This window comes from Pseudophryne corroboree, chromosome 4, assembly GCF_028390025.1.
Source record: "Pseudophryne corroboree isolate aPseCor3 chromosome 4, aPseCor3.hap2, whole genome shotgun sequence".
Taxonomy (NCBI): Eukaryota; Metazoa; Chordata; class Amphibia; order Anura; family Myobatrachidae; genus Pseudophryne; species Pseudophryne corroboree.
This window is the reverse complement of record NC_086447.1, coordinates 66,081,095-66,101,195: the sequence shown is the minus strand read 5'-3', so window position 1 is coordinate 66,101,195 and position 20,101 is coordinate 66,081,095. Positions and strand designations below refer to the sequence as shown.

The window sequence follows — 20,101 nt, the reverse complement described above, 5'->3', positions numbered from 1 at the left end:
ATTTTCCCTATCACTTTGTATATATTTTTGTATTATTTTAATCACACCACTTACATAGCACTTCTGTGCTTTTTATTAACCCTTATTAACTCTCACCTGTGCGCTGACCTGGGGTAGCCGACCTGTGCAGACGTTATGGGGTCCTGCACCCCGAACCCATACCTAGTATTAGGGACCCCCAGTGACGGAGAAGCCTTGTCGATCGGCCTGGGGGCTTAACCCTATATCTGCAGATATACGCAACTAAGATCTCCGTATTATCTGACTATTATGTAGTAATATTTTTCACTCGGTGTGCATTAGGGAACACATTGTTTTTTCCTACACAGAATTACCCCTCCCTTTTAGCACCTGAGTGACATCACTATCTGATTGAGCAGCTTACCATTTTGTGCATTGTATTTAGACTGAGGCATGGATGGGTCAGCATTAGGAGGGATTGCTGACTCCAGAGTGCCATAGGAGAAGCTAGGGGTATCTCCAGGCAAGCTGGCTCTCAGATGCTGTAGGAGCCATTACCATGTGGCCTTACACTGGGAATTTAACCCAGACATATTTGTAATTATTTATGGGGTGGGTGTGGGGTGCGGTGGCCTCTGTGTCGGTATGGCTGGGCTGCTTCAGGTCGGCACACCCCAACACTTTATTAACACTTATGATTTTCCCTATCACTTCGTATATATTTTTGTATTATTTTAATCACACCACTTACATAGCACTTCTGTGGTTCTTATTAACCCTTATTAACTCTCACCTGTGTGCTGACCTGGGGTAGCCGACCTGTGCCGACGTTATGGGGTCCTGCACCCCGAACCCATACCTAGTATTAGGGACCCTCAGTGACGGAGAAGCCTTGTCGATCGGCCTGGGGGCTTAACCCTATATCTGCAGATATACGCAACTAAGATCTCAGTATTATCTGACTATTATGTAGTAATATTTTTCACTCTGTGTGCATTAGGGAACACATTGTTTTTTCCTTAGATGAATTTATCAGTTCTTTTCCAAACAGAGCCCAATACTCCAGAATCCAACTAAGGAGCAGCTGAGTTTAAGTCACTAGCAGGTAATAAAAGCAGCAGGAACAAGTAGGAGATAGACTGTCAGACAACCATCCTGATTGTGAAGGGACTGTCACACAAACTCAGCGATCCAGACTATAAAGTCAGGAGGCATCTTCCTCTACACACTGACCTACTGTATGGGGAAGCCTTGCAGTAATGTGAGCAGTGTGGATGATGGGTGATAAAGCTAAATATTTATCTTATATAATACCCTTTATGAGGTCTAAGAACACTGTACGCTATTTACGTATGGAGTACCGTAAGGGTACGCACGTTGCGTAACAATCGCTTAGCCGTAGTCAAGACGCTCAAGCGTCACGTTCGCTCACGGCCAAGAGATCACAGGCAGGCACGCTATTGGCTGCCGAGTAACGTAATGATTCGCTATAGCGTAGCGGACGCTCGGGACCACGAGGAGATCACCAGCGGCGCTGACGCTCACAATGTTAAACCTTTATATCTAAACCATAAACAGTGTATTATGCAGTAAGACCTTAGTGTAGTGATAGAGTGTAAATGCAGCACAGTATAACCTTATTAACTTAAAAGCTGTTCGAGCGTCACCGACGCTCTGAGAATACTTAACACTATAAGAAATACACAGATACCGTGCTTAGGGTCCAACGCCTTATATATATATTATGAATGTTATACTTGCAAAAGAATTAATACAATACAAGTCATACACTACAATATAACATAGACTAACTAACCAGATAACTACACGGGAAATACAATACAATACAATTACGTTTTAAGGGAAAATAAGAGAAAGAGGAGAAGAGAGAGAGAGAGAGATATGGCCCATAATAACAAGAAAGACAATATGATTGCGGAGAAAACTTACGCACAAGGGGAACGATCGCATGCGCCTCTGGACATCCAGCTCCCGATTTTCAGCAATGAGAACCGTTGAAGAGTGAGCTGGATGTGATCGGCTTGTCTATTTATGCCCCACACACAATACAATTCAATGGTCCCTACAATCTCATTGTTCATTGGACACAGGAATTCCTCCTCGCATCATAACAAAAGGTCATAGGTTGATTCATACAGGTGGGCTGTGACGATTTCCAACTGCTCAGGTGGGTGGGAAACTAGGTTTCCCGCCGCATGAATAAGTAAGTGCAAATAATAGTAAATGGACATAAACTTCTTATGTCCATAACTATTCGCACGAGCGATTAATCCGCTTCAAACCAACACCGGAATATTGCTAATTAAATACTCTTCCGATGGATACTAAACATCACTGTATGACCCCTGTTGGACCCTTCGTACAATACAAAGAGGGATCTCTCTGTCCAGGAACATGCTACATTAACTAAACTTTCAGACTCTATCAAAGGGACCATGATCTACAAAATACATTATATAGTGAAAATATGTAACGATTGAGTCGCACGCTACGATCACATAAACTCTACCGTAAATGCGCACATCGTGCGCCTGCGGGTGCACGCGACAGCGAGTATGCGCACGCACGGGAGAGTGTACGCATGCGCAGCACGGACCTGTATGAGGTGCAAATATGGTAGTGTGCATAGAGATATTTTTCTGACTTTGACAGTCCACCCTTTGGCAGTCAACAATAACTGCCACCTTCTAAAACATTTCAAAAAGAGAAAAATATATGTCAGGGGTTAATACATTTCCATGGTTGGGTAAGGGAGGAGAGGAGAAGGTAGGAAAAGGGTATGACCTAGTGAGATAGCAGAAGCATGTGTGTATGAATCCGTGTTTGAGGGTCATGTATCATCGTGCCGTACGTGTTTTAAATCAAGCTTCGAGGCATTGCGAAGTATACATTTGAATTCCTTCTTATCCCGTGGTACGGGTCTGTGGATGGGCTGTCAAACTTTACCGAGCTCTTTTCGGCTGTGGTTGTAACAAATGGGGAGCACATTTTAGTTGATGATACATGAATGGGGGAATATGTGATTGCTGATATCTGTGCCTGTATTCCCTATCGACTATGTGTGTAATTACCTGAAGGTTGTAGAGATGAAGAAAAGACATAATTACGGTAAATGCAGTGGTATTCTATGTCAGGTAAATGAACATTTGTCGGTTGAAGTCTTGTTCGGTGTCTGTTGAATGCAGTCTTCTTTGTGCTTTTGCCAAAAGGCGTGTGGGCAAAAAGCTTTGTCAATGTCCATAGATTTACAAAAGTGTTGGGCTAGCGTAATTTTAAAATTTCTAGGGAAACTGGGGATCTATGGCAAAGTTCATCAAATATCTGTGTATAAGGTTGTCAAAACTTCTTCTTTAATCCATCAGTTGTCTGTATACAGGATCATCAAATTCCTCGTCCAAGTGGGTCTTTTTACCTTGGAGAAAACGGAAAAACAGGTGAAAGAAACGGACCATAGAAATCGCATTTTCATCACATCATTGTTTCTACATTTGGGTCATAAATCAAATCCATTGGAATTACAATTTCCTCACTCCTTAAACTCATCACCCTGGTACTTCGTTTACACTTCGTTAAAGCCTGACCGCATCTAAATATCAAGCCAATCGTTATGATAACACCTAAGATACATAGGAGAAACTTCCCAACATCCATTATGACTCCTTGAGCCCATTCTCCTAAACCAGAGAACCAATTTCGCGGATTCAACCATGACACCCAACCAGTCAGCTCATTACCTACAGCAGCAAGAGTGAGATTGTGTCTCCTGCGAAATTCCCACTTCAGTTGGAGAATATCGTCCATCTTTTGGTCTATGACCTCGACCGGGTCCTCGGTACTATTTGTAATATATGTGCAACATTTCACGCCGTACTGCGTTGCCAGTGTGACACAATATCCACCTGTCACTGCCGTGAGATAATTGAGAATCATTCTATGCTGAACCAGTTCTGTTTTATAAGCTTGAAGTTCTCTTCCAGTATACCTAAACGTGTCATCATACATTTCTGTGATATTGTCTAACAAATTTGCGAGCGCAGATATGTATTTATAATTCAACACTCCTCTGGCGGTGCGAGTGATGTCTAATGCGATTAGAAACTGAATCCCGGTGGATTCATGGATCATGTCAGAGGCCGGATGCTCTGTTCTTTCTATCAGGTGCCGTTTAACTACGTGCTCGTAATGGGTGTGAGTATAAGGAGCTTGGGCAACACGGTGTATATCTTTCATTTTGGCATGTGATACAGTCATTACTTCAGGCAGTACTTTTCCAATATAACACAATCCTTCAGAGTTTGGGGCAAGCCACTTATACGCCTTCCTCCCGCATATGAAATATGCATCATCGGGGAGAACATATGGGACGGAGTAGGACATAACCATATTACACATCTTCCATGTGAAATCTCCTAACCCTAATTCTCCCATTTGTTTAGTACACGTATCAGTTTGTACGATATGTGCGCAGTATCCTGGTGATACCTCTCCAACTCTCGTAATCCTACTTCCTAGGGTATACCTATATCGGAAAGATTTTTCTCTACTGGCTATGTGGCGTATAAGTTCTGTATCTGTAGGCATTCTATCTGCTCTATATGAAAAGGTCATGGTTTGGTTGCTCCATGACACTTCCCAACTTCCCGGCTTTCGGGGATTGGTAATGTTAAAACATATTAGGGATCTATCCACATGATATTGGTGGAGCTTCAAACTAGGAGGACTGGAGATATTAAACCTCCTGTCCACCGGTCTCCCACCCTTTAGCTCAAGTACCTCCCCTACCGTTAAAGGAAATGGTACTAGTCCTGATTTGCTATGACCTTGAGGTACTTGAGAGCATACCCAACAATCTGTTTGATTTAACACTCACTACCCACTAAGGAGTGATAGTCACTCAATGGATGCCGGTCCATGTGGATATTAAAACTGGATTGGCATTTCTTAATGCACCCGTCCTCAACTACGTTATCACAGAGCCTACAGATACAGTTTTCTTCAGCTAACAATCCAAAAAAAAAATGTTTACAAATAACATGGCTGTTAGATTGTTTCCGGTACTCGCCTTTGTTCGGTGCTTGTGTTGCTATTGGAAATTTACACCTCCGTCTTAGTCATTGGAACCTTTCTGGTGTCAAAACTTCTTTCTCGACCTCACTGGTACTCTCACCGAAACAGACTGCTCTGGTCAACATCAGGGTCAACATGAAAACACGGATCACAGTCTCTTGAGGCGAGTCCATCTTACAGGAGGAGAAAAGGAGAAATTTGTAATGGGGGTACAGGAAAACCAGTTTGAGGGGGAGAGAAACTTGTTACGATAATTAAGTTCTCTAGTCTTTGTCGTTCTTCCTGTTCTGTCGTCATCTCAAAGGTGCTGTCTCTCAGTCTTCCAACCGAACATTCCGGTGATGCAATATTCCTTCCAAACCAGCGATCTCTCTGTAAGGAGCAAAAATCTTGCATTACCATTTGTCTAACTGATGTGTGACATACCATCTTTAAAACATGAAAACATGAGAAAGAAGAGAGAAAACAAAAAAAAAACAAAAGAGAGAGAGAACAATTCATATATGTATATATCACATAAATCAACAGAGAACAACAACAGGGAAAAAAAAAAAATTTCAAACATTTTAAAACATTGTCAGATCATCAGGCTGTCATATCTACATGTCCAATGGTTTCCTTGCGCAGTCCCTCCCACCAGCACCTCCATACTCCACCCTCTGTATCTGGCCAGAATACATTGATGCGGATAGGTCATGCTGGGGTTTGGTAGACTTCTGCAAAGACCAAGTAGATATGCAATGTTTGAGTCCTATCAATAATCGTCAGAGATGGGGAGAGAGAGAGAAAAAAAATTTTTTTCACAAATACATTTACAACGTTTCACCTTGTCATTCCTGTGTCTTCAGTGAATGACCTCCCAATTTATTAACCGTTACCTCAGGCTTACCATCAGTCCTAATGATCACCTTTCCTGACTACATATCATGGGTGTGGCCCAAAATTCTTCCTAAAAGATCCCTGATTATAATTGTGTGTGTTATAATTTTGCTCATTTCTTGGTCTAGGGGGTCTGACTTTATGTGGGTTATTACAGTTGCTGGCATAATGCCCTTCTCTTCTACAATGATAACAAATCCTTGGCTTTCTCCATGTGCTAGGGGCCTGGGGTTCCGGTCGACTTGATGCCTCCTCTAGTGCTTGGATGCTCAGTACCATCAACCGCTCTCCCTGTGCTTCCCTGGTTCTTTGGATATTTTGGTCATGCTCGATAGCGGACTCTCTTAATGCAGCCACCGAGATACCTCTCCAATGAGGTATAGAGGTTTGTACCCTAATTTTTAGTGTGTCTTTTAAGCTGTCCATTAATACAGACACAGCTACCTCTCTGTGGTGTACGTTAGTTTCAATGTCATCTATACCAGTGTACCTAGCCATATCCTGCAGAGCCCGGTGAAAATACTCTGATGCGGATTCACCTTCTTTTTGTTTTATTGTAAAGATTTTATTCCACTTTACTACTGTAGGAAAATATACTCCTAACTGTAGATTGATTCTTTTTACATTATCTTGGTTATACTTGTCTGTTAGTGGTACTTCCTCATCTAGCTTACAATCAGCGATAAATTTCAATGAATCAACATCGGGGGGTAAACATGCCCTCAAAACTGTCCTCCAATCTTTGTTATTTGGCTCTGCAGTGTTTCCTAGCACTCTAATGTATTTTTGACAAGCAACTAAGTCTTTCCTGGGATCAGGAAATTCAGACAGAATTGTTCTTAATTCTGTTCGGGAAAAGGGGCAGTACATGGCGATGTTCCTGACAGGAGTGACTCCTGAAGAGTCAGTTTTCCCATTTGGTACTGCAATTACCCTGACAGGATTAAGTCCAGTAACGTCATTCTGAATTGATTCCACGATATGAGGTACATTTGTTTGTGTGTGATGTATAATACCATACGTACCTGTGGACACGACCTCACCTGACCCTCCGTTAGGGGGTTTGATTACAGTCTTTACCGATTTGGTCGCGTCCACCTGGATGTCTTGTGTGATGGCTGCTGGAAAAGGCTCCGACATTGTGCTGGGCTCACTTTCTTGTTGGTGTTCCTGAGGAAAGTTTAACAAGGGGTGCGACTTGCATGGGTTAATAGTTGTCCATTTAACACTTTCATTTTTATAAACCTTATTACGTTTGTTACATTCATTCTTAATATAGTTACTAAGTGCACTTTTATCGCACCCCATTGTGCCTTTCTCCGCAACCATAATCCTCTCCATTGCCATGTCTCTCCTCTCAGGATGAAAGTTAGGTATGTAAGTTACATTTCTTTGCATGTCACTTTCCTGTAGCCATATCTGTAAACAATCATTATGTTTAACTCGTTGTTTCCAGGATTTTATGAGACAGATCCTTCGCCTTAAATTATGCAATACCTCTAAGTCAAAACTACCTATCCCGGGAAATGGTGCCTTATCCCCCGCAGTCATTCGTGTCCATTCATCACAAAAGGTCTCAGTGTGGGGACCATACCTCCTCCACATTACTAACCGAGCAGACCCTCGGGGTCTGCAAGCCTCTGCAGTCTGAACCCTGACTGCTGAACGTCCCTGTGTTGTGCACTTGGCTTCCATTGTGGACCTTTTTTAACACAGAAAAACTTCCTAAAATGCACCAAACACAGAAGTCTACGGTGGAAATCCTTAAAGCTCTTCCACTGAACTCCTTCTGCTCCGAGTACAACGAATCCGCCCCTTTTAGCAGACACGTGTAACCGTTACAGGCCCTATCTCTAGAGATTTTCCTGAGAGACCAGTGAAAATTCCCTTCTTTACACAAATCACGCTTGCATGTGCTCCCTACAACACGTATGAGGGCAAGATTTACGCATGGATATACTACCTCATATCGCGTTGCGTTATTGGTCACACATACAACCGTGCGGTCCAATCGTACCACTTATAGACACTTGTTGCCCATAAATGGTAGGATCATTGGAGTCTCCCTACTGTGCTCCAAAACAGCCAGAGCGTAATACAACGAAAACTTTATCACACTCTGTTGCACGTTTTCACTCAGACCGTGCTCATCACGTTCCACCAAAGATCACCCAGATCACTCAGTTCACAAAGCGGGATTCAATACACTCATACCGTTTTCAACCCACTATCATTCTTATAGTTTTCTGATCAGAAAAATAATTTCCCGTAGTCTGATAGCTGTCCCCAGAGGCATTACAGTAAAGTAAGGTATTTAAACTAAGTTTTGGAAAAACTGAAATCAATTTGTGCTATTATCACGTGGCTATGCTATACCGCCCCCACTAAAACAATGCTATTGTGCGATTTGAGTTTCGGTGGGCGTACCCAGACGCTCCGTTGCGTAATATACGCTGCGTGCGTCGGCCTTTGTGTTGCGTTCGCGAGTCTCAGCCTTTTGTTAGAGACACGTGTACGCTGGCCATACAAAAATACAATTAGCACGTTTATCAATGTAGATGATCTTTAACTGTAATCATCTACCAAGCACCACACAGGTCTTTCCTTGTATCTCAGGCGAAGCTGTGCGTGTGTTTTACAAATTACCCCTTAATGTATCGTTTTTACTCTTTAACTACCAATAGCAACAAATCTTTCTCAGCACGTTTATCAATTATACAATGGCAAACAGGAGAGTGATATGAATATACACGAAAAAGGAATGCAGATATATGCGTGTATACAAAACAGAAATAAACAGTTTTAAAAGACACTAGTGTGTTGTTCTTACCTCCGGTTCCCGGATTCCTTCAGCACCCTTTACTAAGCGAAGCAGACGCTTATCCCGTCAGCACTGCGAAGAATATGATCTCCCGCCCTTTGCTGATGGATAATGTCTGCTGAAATTACCTAGCAGAGATATGTGAAGGACTGGACGAGCAGCCAATTGATAAAGCTAAATATTTATCTTATATAATACCCTTTATGAGGTCTAAGAACACTGTACGCTATTTACGTATGGAGTACCGTAAGGGTACGCACGTTGCGTAACAATCGCTTAGCCGTAGTCGAGACGCTTAAGCGTCACGTTCGCTCACGGCCAAGAGATCACAGGCAGGCACGCTATTGGCTGCCGACTAACGTAATGATTCGCTATAGCGTAGCGGACGCTCGGGACCACGAGGAGATCACCAGCGGCGCTGACGCTCACAATGTTAAACCTTTATATCTAAACCATAAACAGTGTATTATGCAGTAAGACCTTAGTGTAGTGATAGAGTGTAAATGCAGCACAGTATAACCTTATTAACTTAAAAGCTGTTCGAGCGTCACCGACGCTCTGAGAATACTTAACACTATAAGAAATACACAGATACCGTGCTTAGGGTCCAACGCCTTATATATATATTATGAATGTTATACTTGCAAAAGAATTAATACAATACAAGTCATACACTACAATATAACATAGACTAACTAACCAGATAACTACACGGGAAATACAATACAATACAATTACGTTTTAAGGGAAAATAAGAGAAAGAGGAGAAGAGAGAGAGAGAGAGATATGGCCCATAATAACAAGAAAGACAATATGATTGCGGAGAAAACTTACGCACAAGGGGAACGATCGCATGCGCCTCTGGACATCCAGCTCCCGATTTTCAGCAATGAGAACCGTTGAAGAGTGAGCTGGATGTGATCGGCTTGTCTATTTATGCCCCACACACAATACAATTCAATGGTCCCTACAATCTCATTGTTCATTGGACACAGGAATTCCTCCTCGCATCATAACAAAAGGTCATAGGTTGATTCATACAGGTGGGCTGTGACGATTTCCAACTGCTCAGGTGGGTGGGAAACTAGGTTTCCCGCCGCATGGATAAGTAAGTGCAAATAATAGTAAATGGACATAAACTTCTTATGTCCATAACTATTCGCACGAGCGATTAATCCGCTTCAAACCAACACCGGAATATTGCTAATTAAATACTCTTCCGATGGATACTAAACATCACTGTATGACCCCTGTTGGACCCTTCGTACAATACAAAGAGGGATCTCTCTGTCCAGGAACATGCTACATTAACTAAACTTTCAGAATCTATCAAAGGGACCATGATCTACAAAATACATTATATAGTGAAAATATGTAACGATTGAGTCGCACGCTACGATCACATAAACTCTACCGTAAATGCGCACATCGTGCGCCTGCGGGTGCACGCGACAGCGAGTATGCGCACGCACGGGAGAGTGTACGCATGCGCAGCACGGACCTGTATGAGGTGCAAATATGGTAGTGTGCATAGAGATATTTTTCTGACTTTGACATGGGCTTGCTTCCACATCCATCTACATGCCGTCACCCACACTGGCGGCCCACCTCCTGTTAATCTGATCCTACCTACCTGCAAATATTCTGCACCTACCACATGGGGCATCTTTCAAAGTATTTGGCACGGCCAATTTGAATTCCCAATCCACCCCTGGATGTAGAATAAAAAAAGGTGATAATAGGAGATCAGGGCAGGGAAGAGGCCTAGGCAATGCAGAAAAAGTAACCCTAGTGCCTATAGGGCAGAGGTTCTCAAACACAGTCCTCAAGGCACCCCAATGGTCCAGGTTTATATATCCATGCTTGGTCACAGATGACATAATTAGCACCTCAGTCAATTTGAAAAACCCATCTGTGTTGAGCCATGGATATACTTAAAATCTGAATCGTTGGGGTGCCTAGAGGACCGCGTTTGAGAACCTCTACCACAGGGACTTGTCCTGCCCTGCTGGGCCTCATTTGTGTATAGCAGAGTTTCCTAAACTCCGCCACTACAGTCCATGTTTTAAGGTAAGCCATACTTGAGCACAGGTGACTTAATTAGTACCTCAGTCAATTTAATTTAACCATCTCAATCATGGATATCCTTAAAACCTGGGAGCATAGGTTCTCAAACTTGGTCTTCAGGACCCCAAACAGTGGCTGTTTTCCAGGTCTTCTCACATAATAACAAGTGAAATAATTAACTCCACCTGTGGATCTTTTTAAATGTGTCAGTTAGTAATGAATACACCTGTGCTCCTGCTGGGTGACCTGAAACACGTGAGCAGTTTGGGATCATGAGGACCATTCTTGAGAACCACTTGCATACAATGGTGTCCAGAGGAATTGCAGTAGGCAAGAGATAGAAAATATAGTGTCTATTTATCAAGGGGTGATAACCCTAAATTCTGTCAATAAATAAACCAGCTGATTTTTATGCTCATATTTATCAAATTTGGCTATCACTGAGTATCATCGGTGGTAGTGGTCACTATTTCATCGTTGCATAATGATAAATAGGCAGCTAAACGCCTACTGAGCTTACCATGGCCATAGGAGTTCCTGCAAGTCGTATGTTTTCAGTTACCAAAAACATCAGTCTCAGAAATACTGGATCCTCGTAGCTGAAGCGATGGCCGACTACTATGGACACGATTATATTGGCTACAGCCGCGTTCACTATCATGGAGTTCTCGAATGGTTTTCCTAGAATGAGAAAACTATTAAATGACAAAACACAAACGGGGTAGCGAGCTGAAATGATTATACCACACCCGTCAGCAGAAACAGAACAGGTATGGAAGGGGGTGAAAAGAATTGAATACTGCTCAAAGAGTCAAATCCTTCCCTGTCGAGTGGACAGAGAAATCACTAACCTCCAAAGGACCGAAACTTTTGTACTAAAAAGTCCGACTCTTCAATAATCTTATTTTCAAGGATTTTCTTCCCCATCCCAAAATCTCGTAGTGTTGAAATAGTAAATCTTCTCATCACTTTCCAGTTTTCGCCATGAGAAAACAAGACACCTGAAAAGAGACTAAATGAGAAAACCAGTTAGAGGCCATTTACAGAGCTAAACAGAAGCACATAGCGGCACAAAGGTAATTACCAGATTGCTACATTACTCATGCCCCAGTGTCAACAAGTATTATGCAGTGTTGTTACTAGTGGCTTAGAGACCCCTTGCAAAGCTCCGGAGGTGGGGCTGCAGGTCAGTTCAAAATTCAAATAGGGGAGCCATAGCAACTGCCAGTCAGACAGGAGGCAGTTGGTGTGGCTCCACTATTTGAATTTTGAACTGACCTGCAGCCCCACCTCTGGAGCCGTCACTGCTCCTATTTGATTTCAATAAACCCTATGGCTTTGGGGCATGGTGACTAATGTACAGATTTGCATAAATATTGAATTTAGGTATAGTATAATATATCTTTGAATTAGGCCCTTCGTCTCTAAAGCCCCCCTTCCCCCTACACACACACAGCATGATCTGATTGATTGGGATCACTGTTAAATAAAATTGCGATTTTGTGATACCTAACATTTTGGCAGGTATTACTTTCACTAGCAACCGATTCAGCCATGACTATTGGGACTGCAGGGAGCCACGCCTGTCAGAAACTATACTCCCCAGAACGCATGGATTGCAGGAGCTCAAAGATAAAACAGGCAAAAGTTAGGAGTGACCACTCTTGGGAGGATCGGAGTGGCAGTTGGAGGGAGGATAGGAGTAACCACTGGAGGAAGGATAGGAGTGACCATTGTCGGGAGGATAGGAGTGACCATTGTCGGGAGGATAGGAGTGACCATTGTCGGGAGAATTGACACAAGCAATGGTGAAGTGAATGGAAGTGTAGAGCAAGTCACAGAGGTATTAAGGAGGACCCCATTAAAGCTGAGCTGATTCAGTTAGTGTAGTGGAAAGTTACAGACCCATGCACAGTACAAAAACCAATGGCCAACTGCACAAACATTGGCAATGCATCTACCCCTGCAAACATCAGAAAGGGTGAAATAATACCAGTGTTTCTGTATTTGCCCAATCCAAGAGTAAATCACTATACTTTTCACTGGTTGCGCATGTACAGTGTCTGGGGGTGGGAGTCTTTGCCTCTCTGTTGTGGTGTGGAGAGGAAAAAACTATCACGCTGCTGAAGGTTGGTGTAAGAGCAAGAAGCGCATTCCTTGTATCCTGCCTCAACCAGGTAATATCGAGCCCGTGTTATCCAAAACAACTATAAATATATTAGGGATACCACTCCTTTTTTGATGAGCCCAATTATTATTGTGGTCCAATAACAAAAATAGACTGAGAGGGAAGGGTCAATTTATCAATAAAAAAAAATGCCAGGACAGCTGACCAATTTATACAAAGTAGTGTGACTCATTATGGTAAAATACACTGTTCAGTGCAACCCTCTCATTCCACTGCGTGTTTGTTTTAAAGAACCTGTCAAGCTTTCAGATATACTGTATCTGTTTGGAATAGTGCCCAGTGCATTATATAGGTGTATAAATGCTCTGACAAATACTCAGTAATGAACCTCCCCAATCAGCCCAATTCTCTGATCGCGATACTAAATGGTGCCCCCCTACAGATGCCATCGCCTTGTCCGGCAAATCCGTGTGCTTTCCTTTAAAAACATATTCATTTGTGTACAAATAAACAAGTCAGCCACTTTGTGTAACACATCTGAAAAGGCAATGCTTCCCCAATACTGCATTTTAAATATTGATTTCTGTACTAGAGAACCTGTATGATAATGCACACTTTAAATTTACTGCCACACAGTGCTGGACTATGGAACTATGGTCTGTGGCGATGTTGGGGGGGAGTGGGGGTCACAACAAACTTGCGGAAAAACCTGCCAATAAAATGATTGAATTGATATACTGCCATTGTTATTATAAATGTATACTCCCAGCAACGCAAATGTGTTGAAAATTAGTGCCCCCAGGCAGGGCCGGTTCTAGCCCTTTTTGCGCCCCGGACGGGAAATAGGGGCGTGGCTTCATACAGGGGGCTTAGTCAGTTACGCCTCCTGTACAGTAGAGTAGCACCGCTGAAATGCTGTGCGGTGCGCGATGAAGTCATCGCGCACCGCACAGTAAAGGTCCTCTCCACGAAGGACACAGCGGGCAGCGGGACACAGCGGGCACAGCAGTAGCGGATCTTGCCATGGTGTGGCGCCCTCCGGATGGCGCCGGCACCCTCCGGAAGGCGGCGCCCCAGGCAAAAGTCCTGCTTGCCCGTGGCAAGATCCGCTACTGCCCCCAGGATGGGGATGTAGTTATGTGGGGGTGGGTTCCCTGGGTGACCTCCCCTCGTGCCCTACTGTTAATCCGGCTCTGTTGCCACATACCTCTTAATGATGTATCACTGCATACAATTCTTCTGCTTAAACCATCATGAATCCTCGTGTTAGAAAATAAAATAGAGAACATGAAAATATGTTAGGACAGTTCTTTTACTGGATAATAAATGATTTACTTCCTTAAATTATTCATTTTCATACTTAAAAAGGATAGTTAACATTAGCGGGTCCCAAATTCTGTCCTCAAGGTACCCTAACAGTCCAGGTTTTTAGGATATCCATTGTTTGTTTTTAAAACAAGTCTTTATTGAGCATAACACTGAAAATAGGAATTTAATACCTACCAGTAATTCCTTTTCTCGTAGTCCGTAGTGGATCCTGGGGTGACATTAGTACCATGGGTATAGATCGGGTCCATTGGAGCCTGGCACTTTAAGAAATTAATAGTGTGTGCTGGCTCCTCCCCTCTATGCCCCTCCTGCAGACTCAGTCTAGGAAAACTGTGCCCGAGGAGACGGACATACTTTGAGAGAAGGATATAAACACAAAAAGCGGTAAGGTAACGAACCAACACAGAACGATAACAAAGATAGCAGAGCTAACCAGAACAGAGGAAGGCAACGCTAACTACAATAAAAGATAGCAACGCTAACCAAACATGAAACAGGGACAGCAACAGCAGACCCAACCAAGAACACTTACAACCAGGTAAGCAGGAACTCGAAGCACTGATGAGGCGGGCGCCCAGTATCCACTACGGACTGCAAGAAAAGGAATAACCGGTAGGTTTTAAATTCCTATTTTCTCTAACGTCCTAGTGGATGCTGGGGTGACATTAGTACCATGGGGAAGCCCCAAAGCTCTCAGAATGGGTGGGAGAGTGTTGAGACCCCTGCAAAACCGCCTGACCAAACTGAAGGTCATCTCTGGCCAAGGTGTCGAACCTGTAGAATTTTACGAATGTTTTCGAACCAGACCAAGTAGCTGCATGGCACAACTGTAAGGCCGAGACGCCCCCGGGCAGCTGCCCAGGAAGAACCCACCGACCTTGTGGAGTGGGCCTGGATAGAATTCAGTAACGGCAATGCTGCCGAAGAATAGGCTTGATGAATGGTCAACCTGAGCCAACGATCAATGGACTGCTTAGAGGCAGGACGACCAATTTTTGTCATAAAGGACAAAAAGGGAGTCAGACTTCCTGTGACAAGCTATCCTCTTGACGTAAATCCTCAAAGCCCTCATAACGTCTAAGAACTTTAGAGCAACCAATGTGTCCGACAGTAACGGAATCGATTGATTAATGTGAAAAGTCGATGCGCCTTTCGGCAAAAACTGCCGGCGAGTCCTAAGCGCCATCCTATCCTCGTGAAATATCAAATATGGGCTCTTACAGGATAAGGCCCCCAATTCTGATACACGTCTTGCAGGGGCTAAAGCCAGCAACGTGACTGTCTTCCACGTTAGATATTTCAAGTCTACCCTGTGTAAGGGTTCAAACCAGTCCGACTGGAGAAAGGTCAAGACCACATTGAGATCCCACTGAGCCGTGGGAGGGCAAAGGGTGGCTGAATGTGAAGAACACTTTTTAGGAAAGTCTGTACTTCTGGTAGTACCACTAGTTGTTTATGGAAGAAGATAGAGCAAGATGAAATCTGAATTTTGATGGAGCCTAACCGTAGGCCCTTATTAACACCTGCGTGCAGGAAAAGCAGAAAACGGGCAAGTCGACATTCCGCAGTAAAATATTTTCTACCCTCGCACCACGAGACCTATTTCTTCCAGATACGGTGGTAATGTTTGGATGTGACCACCATACGGGCCTGGATAATAGTGGAAATAACCTTGGATGGGAGACCTTTTCTAGTTAAGATCTCCCTCTCAACTTCCAAGCCGTCAAACGTAGCCGCAATAAGTCTGGATAGACGAACAGTTCTTGAGTAGCGGCAGAGGCCAGGGTTTCTCCAGAGACATGGTCAGGAGGTTCGCGTACCAAGCCAGTCAAGGCCAATTCGGGGTAATTAGAATTGCCTGAACGCTATCCCTTTCTTTTGAGTCTTTTTAGAACACTTGGAATGAGAGGGATTGGAGGAAACAGGTATACAAACTGGTAGTTCCACGGCGCCGTCAAGGGTCTACTGCTGCAGCCTGCGGATCCCTCATTCTGGAACAGTAACAACAGAGTTTCTTGTTGAGACGAGAAGCCATCAGGTCTGTCTGCGGACAGCCCCACTGGTGAACCAGTTGTTGAAACACCTGAGGGTGAAGGCCCCATTCCCCCGGATAGAGGTCGTGCCTGCTGAGGAAGTCCGCTTCCCAGTTGTCCACTCCTTGAATGAATATGGCTGAGATGGAGCTTGCGTTGGCTTCTGCCAAGAGGAGTATCCTTGACACCTCTCACATTGCGGCCCTGCTTCTTGTTCCTCCCTGTCGTTTGATGCACGCCACCGCCGTGGCGTTGCCCGACTGCCCCTGGATGGCCTGATTCCGAAGGAGATAGGAGGCTTGCAGAAAAGCATTGTAAATTGCTCTGAGTTCCAGGACATTTATGGGAAGTGCAGATTCCTGACTCAACCACTTGCCCTGGAACTGGGGCCCCTGGGTCACAGCACCCCAACCCCTGAGACTGGCATCCGTTGTCAGGAGGGTGACTGGGTACTGAAAGTCCGACCTCTACAAGGTGAGAGACTTGTAGCCACCATAACAGGGAGATCCGTGCTTTTGGAGAAAGTTATACCATCGGAAGGAATACCTTCTGAGATACCATGCCCAGGATCATTCCCAGGAACTAAAATCACTGAGACGGTTCCAGGTGAGACGTCTGGAAATTTATGATCCATCCATGGTCGTGAGCAGGCGAGTAGTCAATTCGATGCTGTGTAGCAGTTGTTCCCTGGACACTGCCTTTATCAGGAGATTTCTCAGTATGGGACTATGTTGACTCCCATCTTGCGCAATTGCAGCATCATCTCCACCATGACTTTTGTGAATACCCTTGGGGCTGTGGAGAGACCAAAGCTTAAGGCCTGAAACTAGAAGTGATGATCCTGTACAGCGAACCTAAGGTAAGCCTGATGAGGGGGCCATAAAGGGATATGAAGGTATGCATCCTTGATATCCAGAGATACCAAGAACTCCCCCTCCTCCAGACCGGAGATCACTGCCCTTATGGATTCCATCTTGAATTTGAATACACGAAGATACAGGAACAGGGATTTGAGGTTCAAGATCGGCCATACCGAGTCTTCCGGCTTCAGAACCACAAAGAGACTTGAGTAAAATCCCTTTGTGTGCAGCAGAGGAGGTACTGGAACAATAACTCCTGTTGAAAGCAGTTTCTGAATGGCTTTTCGCAAGGTAACTCTTGCTACAGGTGAAGCTGGTAAGGCCGACCTGAAGTATCTGAGAGGAGGTAATTCCTGAAATTCCAGCCGGTATCCTTGGGGATTCCGGTATGAATGGACGACCATGTTAAGGTCGACAGTCATTAGGTCGACCACTATTGGTCGATATCGACATTGACAAATGGTCGACACATGACAGGTTGGCACATTAAAAGGTCGACATGGCTTTTTGACCTGTTTTTGGTGTCATTTTTTCTGTAACATGACCAGGAATCCCAATTAGTTTACCGCATCCCCTTGCATGAATCACTTTGCGCACCATGCTGCAGGCAAGGTGCCTCGCTCGCTACTACTGCGCTCGGCACAGGTTACTATTCCCAATCGTAGTCCATGTGGATGGTAAAATATGAAAAAGTTAAAAATCTTTTTTTTTTTTTTTAAAGCCATGTCGACCATTTTCATGTGTCGACCATTTGTCCGTGTCTACCAATAGTGGGCGACCTAATGACTGTCGACCATAACATGGTGACCATCCAAACAGATACCATCCTTGGGATATGAGATCCCTCACCCATGGATCCCGGCAGGACTTTGCCCATATATGGGTAAAGTGTTGAAGGCGAGCACCTACCTGGAAGTCACCTTGCTGCTGGGGCCAACTGTCACGTGCAGGGCTTTGTGGATGAGGATCCGAAAGCCTGGTCCACGGCTGCTGGTTTATGGGACTTACAGCAAGTTCCTCTAACAGCATTGGACGCACCTCTGGCTCTGCCTCTGAATTTTGCCACACGAAAGGACTGCAGGGAGGGCCCAGGGTAGGGACGTCTAGCAGGAGGTGCAGCAGACGGCAGATACAGTAGGTAGACTTAACCTGCAGTCACTTGAGATATCCACTTGTTCAGTTCTTCTCCAAACAGGGCATCCCCTGTAAAAGAAAGGTTCTCAAGACCTCTTTTGGAATCAGCATCTGCTGACCATTGTCGCAGCTAGAGGGCTCTACGAGCCGAGACCGCCATAGCCGTGGCACGACCATTAATGAGAGATAATTCCTTAACTGCCTCACTTGTAAAATTTGCAGTATTTTGGATATGCTGCAGTAGTAGAATGATCTCATCCTGAAGTAGGGAGTCAAACCCATTTACTATATTATCAGACCATTTTACCATGGCCCTTGAAATCCAGCCACAAGCAATAGTGGGGCATTGGGCTACGCCCACTGCAGTATAGATTGATTTGAGTGTAGTTTAAATTTTGCGGTCAGCTGGGTCCTTGAGAGAGATAGCCCCAGGTACAGGCAGTACGATTTTACGCGACAGCCTGGACACTGAAGTATCCACGGACGGTGGGTTTTCCCAAACTTTCCTATCCTCAGCAGGAAAGGAATTTAATAACCGTTTAGGAGTAATACAATTTTTGTCATGATTCACCCACGCCTCTTTAGAAAGGGAGTTTAATTCCCTTGAGATAGGGAAGGTGACAGAGGATTTTGGCTTCACATTAAAAAACAATTCCTCTTCTGGTTCTGTCTCTTTATCCTGTATGTTGAGGGTTTCTCTAATAGCATAAATAATAAATAAAGGCCCGGAGACAGAACATTGTCATCTTGCACCTCCAGTTCTCCCTCATCTAGCTCCAGTATTTCAGTATCAGAGTTAGACTGGAGCACCTGTGGGAGTGTGCGTTTATGAGAGACCACCAGAGGGGGCTGAGTAGCCTGTCTGTGGTCAGCAGTCTTAACCAAGAAATCATCTACAGACTGTTTCAGGGTCTGCCTTTCTTGCTTTGCAGCAGCTAACTCTGAATTTATATTAGTAATCATTGTTTTAAATGATACTAACCACTGAGGTTCCTGCAAGCCACTACTTTGTGAAGGCAGAGAACACTGGGTACACAGGAGATACCCTTGTGAAGAGGATGTAAATTTGGTGTTACAAGAGGGACACACAGACTTTTTCCCAGACATGCTTATAGCAGAAAACAGAGTTAATGAGTAACACAGTGCAGTGACAACACATTAGTGAAACAGCACAATAACCCCAGACAGCCCTGAATGGAGTGACACAGAGAGGATTGGGACCAGCACACAATCCCTTTTACTTCAGCGCCAGTGTGGGTCTTCAGCGGGCACCGCAGCTCGAGGCTCAGTGACCGCTGCGCCCTAATGCAGTCATTGTCACCGGGGACCCGCTAACCGGGACCCCGGTGTAGTACTCACCGCACCGCGTCTACTTCGGTATCTGTTAGGGGTGGCAGCATGCTGCTGCCGTGGGCTCACACCCTGAGGCATGAGAAATAGTTCCTCAGGAGCTCAGTGTCCTGTCAGTGGGCACTGGGCATACCAACCATTAACTCTATAGGAAGCTGGTTCGGTCCCCCCTCCCCAAGTTGCCAACCAGTGCTGCCTGAAAATAATAAACTAACAAATTCTGAGGAAAACTCTCTGGAGAGCAACAGAACGCACCGGCTCCTTGGTCACATTTTTCTAAACTGAGTCTGCAGGAGGGGCATAGAGGGGAGGACCCTGCACACACTATTGATTTCTTAAAGTGTCAGGCTCCAATGGACCTGATCTATACCCCATGGTACTAATGTCATCCCAGTATCCACTAGGACGTTCGATAAATAAAGAATACAGTTGGCACAATGGATAGGAAAGT

General features: G+C 44.4%; 1 pseudogene; it reads right to left on the bottom strand.

Annotated features, from left to right (window-relative positions):
- The window catches only part of LOC134908894 (cytochrome P450 2K6-like), an 81,390-nt pseudogene that overhangs the window by 31,590 nt on the left and 29,699 nt on the right, over positions 1–20,101 (bottom strand).